Consider the following 11,935-nt stretch of genomic DNA (forward strand, 5'->3'; position numbering starts at 1 on the left):
TGGCACTTTAAAGGTCATGTATATGGATTTTGCCACTTCATTAGGTTGAATCCTTTAATATGAGATGAGTTTTATTGCAGCAGTAAACAGTAAGAGAAGGGGCGAAAGTTAGGTGAGTATTTAGCCTCAAGGAACATCTTTTATGGCTGTGCAACTTGTTCCAGCATGCGCAACATCTCCACCCACACAATACCAGGTGGGTTACATATGTATTCATGCCAAATGTGCACGTACACAAAGACGTCCAAGCTCGCACCATAAATTTAGAAATACGGTTTCTATCTCTCTGTGGAAATTCTTTGTACCAGGCAAAATGTCTTATTTCTTCATCCTCCTCAGCTCCCCTGCTCCATGGTCGCCTCCCCCTCCTCTACTTTTTTTTACTCGATTTATTTTTCCCTTTCACACTCTGCATCCATCTTCACCTTGCAATAGAGACAGGCCCTCACATCATGAATAACCAGTGTTATCCATGCAAACAATAGAAGTGTAAAGTACCATAAAAAAATGGAAAATTGCACTTACATAGAGAACTTGAGTAAACATAGTTACTTTGCACACCTAGAATTTATCCTCCTGCAATTTCAAGAAAAAGACAAAGGAAAAGAAAAAAAAAAATCAACTAAAGAGGCCCCTGCAGGATTAAGTCTGGAGTGCATGAAGAGTAGATGGCTAATGGGCGACCTCTTTGATAGCTGTCAATCTGTGGGTGTCTATATTAAGACGAGAACTAGCTTCCATTAAAGTAATTAGAGGGTAATCAGGATGGGGACACTGCTACCCCCCCACACACCACACCACACACACGCACGCACACGCTTGCCCTCACACAGACCTGTTGCTAGGAAACCCAACAGAGGACCTGTGGAAGGGCTGTCAAAAGCAAACCAGCTTTTTTCCTGATAATAAATTCCCTGCATCATGGAAGATATCACTGATGGCAAATACAGACATGGTAATGGGATGGAACACTTGCAAGACTAAAGGAGGGCTGAGAGGGGGGATAGATTTCCCCACAGGTAGGAAATAGGTTTTCAGGGGCGAGACATGACATTAAATTCATCATAGATATGCTTTTATTCGATGCAATCTGAAAGGTATCTGTTTCAGAGAGCTGGGTTAAAGAAGCAAGGAAAATCGGAAGAAGCTATGAATAGGCTATGACGCATGTTGTGCTTTCTATGGGTCGCCATAGGAGTGTTATCAGTGCTTCTGTATAGGGTGCCCAGTGCATATCCATCCCAGTAATGATGGAGCAGCGTGTTGGTAATTATAGAGAAGAGGGGGTGACATGGGTTAATTATCACACATAATGAGATGAGATGTTTCTTCCTCATACGTCTTTTCAATCTCTCCACCATTCTTCTCTCTTTCTTCCTTTCTCATCTCCCTCCCACTCCCTCCCTTTCTCACAAACAGACAGTCTCACTACTTTTTTCTCTCTATAACCCTCTTTTGATTTGCTTTGCCCTTGATCTCTCACTCTCTCTTTCTCAGACTCACACAAATTATACACTTGCTGTCCTAATTGCTGATTCTTCTGTCTTTCTGAATTCCTCCAGGGGAGATGGGGTGAAAGGTCCTGCAGGCTTGGAAGGCCACTAGCTTTAACTGTGATATGGGTAGAGACAATGGCTGCGGAGCCAGACCAGGAGAAAGACAAAGAGACAGAAAAGGAGGTGTGACAGTATAGAGGGTGTGATGAAGCAAAAGCAGAATAGTTTCCTGGAAAAAAAAATATAGAAAGTGATGTTTTTATCAGGGTATGATTCACCAATGCTTGCAGCAATAGCTCACAGCATGACACTCTAAAGTTGAGTCTTGGTGAAGTTTAGGGTGAAGTTATTTATGTCGGCTGCTTTAAAACGTGCATTTAGGTGAATCCTGTGTAACTCTCCATGAGGGATAACTAACCATTGCACCTGTGGGGGCATGCTGAAAGTAACGCAGACATGCACAAAATAATCCTCACCCAGATGGAACTGCCCATGAGTCATACTATAGCAGCACCCTCATGGCTTTATTTGTGTAATGTACCATCCATCCATTATCTATACCCGCTTTTTCCTTTAACCAGGGTCACAGGGATCTGCTGGAGCCTCATAATGTACCATTGGTTGCATAATATACCATATACTGTATAAAGGCTCATAGTCATACACCCACCCTCTCTTGGGGGTGCTGCTTAAGTCATCTTTATGTTGCAGAAAGAAGTTTTTATGTAATGTAAAGATGCACATCATGGATGACAAGTTACAATACAAGTGGGCCTCTATATCTTTTTAGTGAAGAAAAGCTTTAATAGGATGTACTGTAGATGTATAAGTACGTAGATTTTATGAGTCTAAATGAATGTTGGTTTTGGATTTCTGGTGTCAGTGCACATTCTTTTTGCAATGTGCGTGTGCGTGTGTGTGTGTGTGTGTGTGTGTGTGTGTGTGTGTGTGTGTGTGTGTGTGTGTGTGTGTGAGGGTGTGTGTGTGTGTGTGTGTGTGTGTGTGTGTGTGTTAGGATCTGTATGGACGCCTCTGTGAATGTGACACTGTAATGCTGATGCATTTTCACTGTAGAGAGCACATTTTTGCTTTTTTTCTTCTCACTACTGACAGGGCGTTGTCAGCATTAGTGATATATACACTGCTGACGAGCAACTACCAGGACAGCCACCAGGATTTGGCATTGGCTCTGTGTGGTAGTTTTTTTTATATTTAGAATAATACAAACCTCTCCTTAGTCATGTTTTGTTGAATACTGACAAAACTCCCTGTTGGAATATTCTTACCTCTTTATCTCATGCTATCTGTTAAGTGCTGTGTCTACTCTTGTGACTGTTAGGTACAGTATCAGGAGATTAAAGCCAACTAAATTATATTTGCTCAAATGATCTTTGTAATTGTGGTTTGTATTGTACTAATATTTTCCACTAGTATAGTATGTGGACTTGATTCATATTGTTACAGGTGACAGGTGTACAGGTTAAAACAAAAAGGCTCTTTTCAGCAAAATTCCTGTCGTGCAAGTCTTCCAATTCATAGCTGATGCCTGATAGCCAAACATACCTCAGAGGTAAATGGTATTTTTGTGTGCGTGCGTGCGTGCGTGTGTGTGCACACCCATACCTATCTAGGTCTTGTTGGAGCACAGGAATGCAGGTATAACCAGTGAAGCATCTTCCTCTTTTTTTAATAGACCATGTCTGACTATTATCTACCCAGAATGAGACATGTCACATACCTCCTGATCAAAATGAATCAGCTGCCGTCATATCTGAGAGGATGCAGCTGTGCATGTGGGTTTATATGTGAAGTATTTTGTGTACACATGTCTGTGTGTATATATAAAAGAGACTGTGTGTACATGTATCTAGCGCCTCATGACTAATTCAACAGTCACATTTGTCCACCTGGTTCTTTCTTCTTCATTATCACTGCAGACACCTCATCATCTCACCTTGTTCCCCCAGCTGCTTCATCTCTCACATGTCTTGCTCCCAACAGGGAGCGACATACTCACCTCAAAATACCAACCCAGGAACCAAACCAGAACATGGAATAAAAGCAAAGCAAAAAAAAAAAAAAAAAAAAACAGGGTAAGAAATAGCATTGTGGCAGCAGCACAAGAAGACAATGTGAAAAGGAGTCAATGTCTAAAATAATAACAATGCTAATAATTATTATTATTAATAATAAAGCGAGAAAAACAGTAGAAAACTTTAGTGTTATCTCTGTTCCATCCTCACCTGATCAGAAATGAAGACATGACCTCCCAGGAACAAATACATAAGAGTTAGTCATCTGTTCTTCCTGTGTGTTTGATGTTTTATCTCACCACAGGAATTCCCCTTTCTGTCTGGGAATATAATGTTTCCCCAGATATTTATTTTTGCATTTATTTTTTACAATGTCAGAATGTCAGCCAGTTTCAAAAACAGAAAGAAATGCAGAAACCAACTGTATGAAGTGTAGCAGAGGGCGTTACTGTTCTACCAGATGATTGAATGATCATGTGTATATAATGTTTAAATGTGCTAAAAACAAAAAAGCATATTGTACATATATTAGGATAAAAAGAAACAATAAATGATTTTCAGCAGCTAAGGTGATGTGACTCACGTGCAGTGCATGTATGTGTGTGTGTGTGTGTACAACTGAACTGCTCTGTGGCCTTGTGTAAGACAACTACAGGGTGAGGTAACCCTTGGGATGCTGATAGGCTCCACTGACTCTGATTACTTGTGTGTGTGTGTGTGTGTGTGTGTGTGCTGGTGTGTGCACTTTGTGGGTAAAGTCCGATGAGGTAATGTCACACTCCATTATTCTCGCATAGGTGTGCGTGTGTGTACAGTACATGTGTGTATATCCATGTGTGGTCTCCAAGGAGACCCTGTCAGGATGGACTGGAGGCCAGTGTTAACAGAGCATGGGAGCAGAAACTCAGCACTGTTTAGATTACTGAAAAGGAGGGAGGAAAAGATGGAGAGAAAGTAAGTTTAGGCCACATCTTTCTCCAAAGGTCCCTGTCACATTAGAGAGGTTCCACTGTTTTCCTTCCCTGTACAATAAACTAATTCACAACCACGAGTCATGTGAAAGTGAGACTGGGAGATTGGTTTGTCTACATCTATTACTGGTGAAATGAACAGAAATATGAAATACTATATAAAGCCTTTCATTGTTACTGCATTTGTGTAAAAATATAAAATGTCTGATATGCATGACTGCAAGTACCTACAATTGTGAAATCTGTAATTGACAAGGAGAAACTAAAATGGGAAAGGGTTGAAATCCACTGGAGTAGGGTAGGATCACATAGACTAGACTAGGATGTGGTAGGATTAGATAGAATCGGATCGGATAAGGTAGGATGGCATGGGGTATAATAGGCAAAAATCTGACCAGATCAGATCATACCTGATAGTATATGATTGAAAATGATAGGGAGGGAATAGGACGGGAAATTTTTCAGTACAGCAGAAGTGGATAGAATAGGGTGGAAGAGAACAGGACAGGATAAGATTGGATAGGGTAGGATGAGATAGGATAGATAGAAATTGAGCAGTGGAATAGCATGGGATCAGATTGGATCAGACTGGATAGATTGTTTGAATGCACCAGTTTGCCAGGGACAGCACATAGACAGTCTAGCTGTGAGTCACTCTTCACACCTGGTTCAGTATGACAAATGTCCAAACTATGTCGGTAGTGATCCACGACCTGTAATCATTACTACTGGAGACACTAAAACAAATTATTAAATACCAGCGATCCTAATAATCCAATCAAGCTGGATGATGTCAGTGCCGCTGTAGGGAAACTCACTGAAGGATGATGTCATGCGCTCCACGCTAATCATGTCCGAGGCTCCACACTGGTGTCTAGGAGCCCGACTGGATTTGCGACAAGCACAATGGATGATGTCATCCATCTCATTTGGCACTGGCCCAGTTATGCCATGGGCACTTGCTTTGTGAATGATGAACTCTGATAATAGCAGCACTGTCAGAGCTGATACTAAGTGACAAAGAGAAATCCCAACAGAAGAAAAGAAAGGGAGATAAACAAAGTGAGATTTGGTTTAGCTGGAGAAGTGCAGTAGCTGCCTCCGGGCTGTTTTTTGACCTGTTTTAAATCAAAGACTTGTAGGTGCACTACAAGCTAGAACATCATGCTTAAGTGTCCGGTATGGCAGAGCAGAGGAATATTATGACTGTGAATCACAGACAGGCCCTCACAGGCACGGGCCTGCTCAGGAATAGGGTGCCAGATTGGTGTTGAGCAGAGGGTGATAGAGTATGAGACACCGTCACAGTTAGAAACATAAACGAACACTAACTGTACACTGTTTGTCTGTAGTGTTGTCATTTGTCATGGAAAGTGTAGGATTGACTGAGTCTCACCCACCCTTCCTCTCTCCCACTTACTCACCAATCTGAGGTGACAGAGATGGAGATGGAGTGTTTCGGCAGAGAAAACCCATCTGTCACTGTGGCAACGGGAGAGGTGGGAGGGATATTATCCAGCAGAGACAGAGCACAGGCTTGTCAATCACACCGCCTCCTGCAGCCTGCGGTTGTGAAGTGAGAGAATGGAGGATCAATAAGAAAGTAAAGACAGACAGGAGAAAGAAGTGTAGAGAAACAAAATGTGAACATAGATGAGGTAAAACAGTGACTGGTAATAGGGCAGGGTTTTGGTTTTTTTCATTATTATTATTCATTTTTAAAGTTTTTCACTTATGCCATGTTAATTCAAATATGCATGGTAAATGTGTCATAAGAAAAGTTGTATTATTTTCTGTTGCTTATGGCCCCTAATAAAGTCCTATCCAGTGGCTTTATTTTTAATTCATAATATTACTACATATGTCATAAATTCCCAGGTGAATACCATTCACATAGTGCATCAGATCAACTAAGGGTTCAGGCCATGTTGAAACTCAAGTGACTTACTTAAGCAACCCCAAACTTAGCTTCTCTAGTTTTTTTATACTAAAGGGAACCTTTAACCAGATTGTATAAGGTACATTTGGTGAACTAAAAATGATATTTTTTCAGTTTCAGTGAGGAATGATGAGGGTAAAGGCACGATTTGAAAGGACAGAAAATCAAAGAATGAAAAGAACAAGCAAAGAAGTCTCATGAGGTGATTCAGTGAGTTGAAATCCTGGGGCAGTCAGTAATAGCCAGGGATATAAAGAGATCAGTACCCCTTCTGGTCATCCTTTAAGCCTTCATGCTGAAAATATTTAATTACAGAGTGAGTGACAAAAGATAAGTGGAAAAAGGACTGTAATCATTATTCACATACTGGTGAGGAGCAGTTTGAATAAGTAACCACAGCTACTGATGAGATCCTGGTATACATGAGATTTCTAATCCTTTTTAGACTTCAGTCCCTCTTTTATAGACCTTTATTAAACATTAAAAATGCAACAGCAACTCCATCACAACACCTACACATCTATCAGACATTCAGCAACCACACACAAAAAAAATCCATTACTCATAAAGTCCTTCTCCTTTAAATGACTGCAGTTTTTGTACTGTTTCTCACTGCTGTAAAGGGCAGAAGACAAAATGGACTGGGTCAGGACTATTGAAAACAAACGATTTAGCAGATCAGTGATGTTTTATTCAAATATACATGTGAATGTTGAAATAGTTTTATCATCTGATATTTCCAGTGTCAAAACCGAACACTGAAATGCCTCCTAAATGTTAATGTACACAAATATGTAATCTTTTTTAACGATAGTTCAGTAATATTCAGTTTGCATGAACTGTAGAGTTTGACTGCGTTTACTTTGGTTTAGGTGACTGGTTTGAGCAGTATTCCTCTGGGGATGGCATGTCAGTCAGTCCACCACTTTGACCCAGAATGAAATATCTCAGCAACTATTGGAAGTATTGCCCTGAGAGCAGGCACAGACATTTATAACCTCCAGAGGCTGAAGCCTTCTGATTTTAGAGACTCCCTGAACTTCACTTTCACTGACTGAAATGTCTCACAACTGTTAAATGGTTTGTCATCAAATGTTCTGTCGATATTTCTTCTAAGCTTAGTGGATGAATTAGTCAAAAAAATCATAATTATATTTCTGTTTGTCAGAAACATTTTTATAATGAATGTCCATAATAACAATTACATTGTCATCAATATAATTTGTGGTATATTATTTGTTTTGTATAATTTGCATGAATATTAACATGTTAACATGTTAATTTAAAATGGTAAACATGATTAAGATATACCTGGCCAACACCACTGGTGTTGACATTTAACTGTAGATCATATACTAAAGATCAAATATGTAACAGGGAATTATGATTTTTTTGACTGAAGTAATATTGTGTAAAGAATGACTGAGACATGCAGTATGTACAATGTGTGCTGTGAAACCTTGGGAGATATATGATGTAGGGACCCAAACTGTCAACATGGATTCCAGGAGTGCCACAGTGACCTTCCATGCACCAGTCAGTCCCGTATCCTTTCTCTCCATCTCGGTGTCAACATAAGACATGACACATGTCAGAAACTGTTAGGCACAACCACATCAGAGCAGCTCAAATAAAACAGTCACACCTTGAAATCATTATATGCACAGGCAAATAACATAAAAAATTCATGGGGCTGTTTGACAAATGAGTCTACACATCTTCTCAGCTTAGTCTTACTAAATATTGCAGCTGACGCACGTTTGGATCAGTGCTGTTTGCACATCTGCCTTTGATGAAGTGCACAAAATGAAACATCAGCTAAAATATCAAATAATCTTTCTCCCATCTGCTGTAAATGCTGTAATATTGTAACCCTTGAAAAAAGCTAGAAACAAAGTCTTGAGCCAATTGAGCCGCGTAATCCCCCGTTCCCTGTTCATCGGAGAACCGATTAACCGGAGAATTATACATGACAATAAGATCATTGATCCCAGCTTCCTCTTTGGTGGAATCGCATGGTGGGTATGTGCTGTATGAGAGGATGAGTCTGTGAGTAGACATCATCACAGGTGGCAGCATTTGCAGGTGAGGAAAGAAAACTTAGGATGATAAAGCTTCCTCATACACCGCCTTAGGCATGCATAGGAATATTAAATATATCACCCTGAATTATCAAGTCCCCTTCTAACGGTTTTCAAAAACCAATTGTGATCCTGTTCTCCTTTCCTTTCTTTGTAATAATCTCTCCTCCTTCCTTTTTCCCGCTGGTGTGATGCTGCCTTTTGCTATCAAACATCTGTGCATTCCTCATTCCTGAAACAAACCCACAGACACCTTTAATCACTGTAACTGCCCTGCAGTCATTGTGCACAGCTAATATTAAAAACATGAATTAGAATTTATTAACCTGTTACACAAGTTGAAGGAAAAGGAAGGAGTAATGCTCAAAACTGTGTGCCCTAAAGGCCAGAAAATGTTTTTGACAGTTTTGCAGTTACAACATTCTTGGAGCTTTATTGTATATGGGATAACTTGAATCTGACAAGTCCTCCCTTGTTCTGTACTGGCAAGAAGTCATGGGATGGTTTATAAGACATACAGAAAAAAAAAAACACTTCAGTCAGATTCAGACTTTTCAACCAACTTGTGTAGCTTGTTCAGCTGCCAGCAACAATTGTAATTGAAGCAGCAATGACAGTTGCTGACTATGGCCCAGTGTTTTTATGTGAAACCAGGGACTCAGTGTTTTAAAACGTTCTGCAAAATCCTGACCTTTATATTTTCCACTGTTACTATTGTGAACTACATATAACTACATACAAAACTGAATCACCTGCCTTATTCGTTGTAGTCGCTGAAGTTTTCAGAGTAAAAAGACAAAAAAAAAAAAGGTCCAGTGCTGTGACCGAGGTGTAAAGTGTCTGTTACAATCATAGCACATCCATATATACCTGTCTCCTCAACTCCAGATGATACTGTCCTGATCCACTTTGTCTTAATGTGGCGCATCGCAATCTCAGTCTGCCCGTGGACTTGTTATTGTGTCTGTTCGGTTTTTGCTACTTTGCAGGTTTGCCTGCCAGAGAGGGGCCTAGAGCTGGGAGTGTCAGACAGCCCCTCCTTCCACTTCTCAACCACCACAAAAGAGTGCTCTTGTTTTGTCACCTCATTCTGCTTATCCCCCTTCTCTAAAAGGGGGCACATGGGATGGGTGGCGTACAGAGCCAGCCATTTGCCCGAGGAGACAGATTGGCGCCTGGGGAAATGAGGACTGATCGGCCAGGGTGGCACACCAGACTGGGATCTGGCACTGACAACACTTTGGCCAGCTTGCCCTCTTCACAAGTAGCGGTGGAACAACAAATGACAATCAGCAAAGGTCTTTCAACTCTCACAGAAGCAAAGCCTCAAAAAGTCTGTCCTGTGAAGTCTATTGGCTCCGGATTCATGCTGGTCAATGTGCCTCTTCTCTTTTCTCTCTTTCCTCTCACTCATCGTCTGGCAAGCAATAGTCTGTCCATCCTGTCATGCCCATTGCTGAATAGTCTCTACAGGAACATCCTCATATTATATCAAAGATCCTCTTCTTTGAATGTTAAAACCATTTTTTTCCCACATAGAGCAGGATTATCAGACTGAAAGCTGAATTTTATTAGTAGAACTTATAGCTCCATTTAGAAGCGATTTATATTTGTAACAGACGCAAAAGCAATTTCACATTATTTTGGTACATTTTCAGTGGCATAAATAATGAGTGCACTCCTTGAAAGGCATATTAGACCTTGCTGGAGAGTCATGGAAACAGGGTTGTTAGGGAAAGACAGAGTGAGAGAGTTGGGGAGAGGAAAGCAGCACACACACAGAAGCAAAAGCAAAAGTAACCAGTCTTTGCTCTATTCAGAAAGATTTTGGAATTTTATGTCCCTCACTAACCTTGAAGAAACTCAAATTTCATTCTTCCAGCTACCTTTTGCAATATACTGTGTCTGCCCTAAGTCTAAATAGAAGAAAATGTATAGCATGTATATAAAGGCTTTATCATCAATGGTGTTGAGGGCTTGAGTTTCCCTAAAGACTGCATTTGTGAACACAGCATTCTCACTTCTACTAGCTGTTACTGTACTTGATATGAGACTGTCAAGTTTATTAACAGCACTTCTCTGGGATGTTGTTCCCTTACGTCAGAAACAAGCAACAGCTTTTTATAAAGGTGCAATGCTTGTGTTAGAGGCTGCATTTAAAAAAAAAAAAAAAAAAAAGTGAGGGAAAAAATATCAAACATTGTGATTATGAAAGGTGCAACTGGCCTGTATTGCTGATGCTGTTGCAACACCTTCATTTTTATGGTGTGAGCCTATGAGGGGAGAGCAGGAAGCTAAATGTACCTTTGCCTGCTTCCTCTGCTATACTAGAAAAGCTGTAACAACAGCCTTTCTCACATGTGCAGGGACACCGCAACACAGCTCTGTTGTGTAATCATTAACTTTGGCTTCTGTTATAGACACACATGCACAGGGGAACTAACCTAGAAGAATGGCAGAGATTAGGGAAGCGGAGTGAGTGAGCGAGTGAAGATTTGAAACGCTGTCAAACAGCCTCATAATTTCATTATGGCCTTTTTCATGTGCCAGCTGAATCTTTATTGTGTCTGTGTATGCGTGTCTGTGTACATTTGTACTGGTTAATGTTAATTCAGTAACAATATGGGAATTCATCCTGCCATATGAAGAAAAACACAGTCAGTGGATAAGGCTAGGTGGAGGATTGGAGTCAGGCTCTTAGCAGTTACAGGTTTATCATATTTATCTTATTTTGGTCATTATGCTTCTATCAATTATAATGTTGTTGCACCAAGTTATATGTTAATTTCTTTTTTTCACATAAAGTGACAATTGAGCAATATTGTCAGTTTGTTTCCAACCTGTCTCATTGTCTTCCGCTCATCACGAGATAAGATTGACAATATTGGGCAATTTTACAAAGCTTTGAATCTCACTGAATGTTGGTGCTTAGTTCTTCATGCAATGCCAGTGATTTAAAAATAAGTTCTAGTCACGGTATGGTTAAGGCTAAGCAACTCAGACAAACCTAAGGAAAGTCAGGTTGCAGGTTTGTGTTAGTGGGCAGAATCTTTTCACTATTATCTGCATTAGCATTGAATGTCAGCACTCGACTTAAATTCTGAGGTGCAGAATTGTCCAATATTGACAAAATCCCTGAGGTAGTGGGGTAATTTCTTCCATTTGACCTCTGTGTGTGAGAGAGAAAGAGAGATTTATCTCTGCCCTCTGCTGCAATGTCAGACTCATCCAACAGGCACAGCAGCACAAGTCAATGCTCCAGAGACGGGAGCTCACATCCAGCCCCTCATGGCCCAACATGGACCTTTATCACTCTGCATCTCATGCGCTTAATTATTTCTCTCTCCATCCACTGTTTCCTCCCTCTCTTTGCAACCATTCACTTCTAATTAATTACTCCCCTCCAATAACTTAC

The sequence above is a fragment of the Mastacembelus armatus genome, chromosome 10 (genome assembly GCF_900324485.2).
Source record: "Mastacembelus armatus chromosome 10, fMasArm1.2, whole genome shotgun sequence".
NCBI classification, from domain to species: domain Eukaryota; kingdom Metazoa; phylum Chordata; class Actinopteri; order Synbranchiformes; family Mastacembelidae; genus Mastacembelus; species Mastacembelus armatus.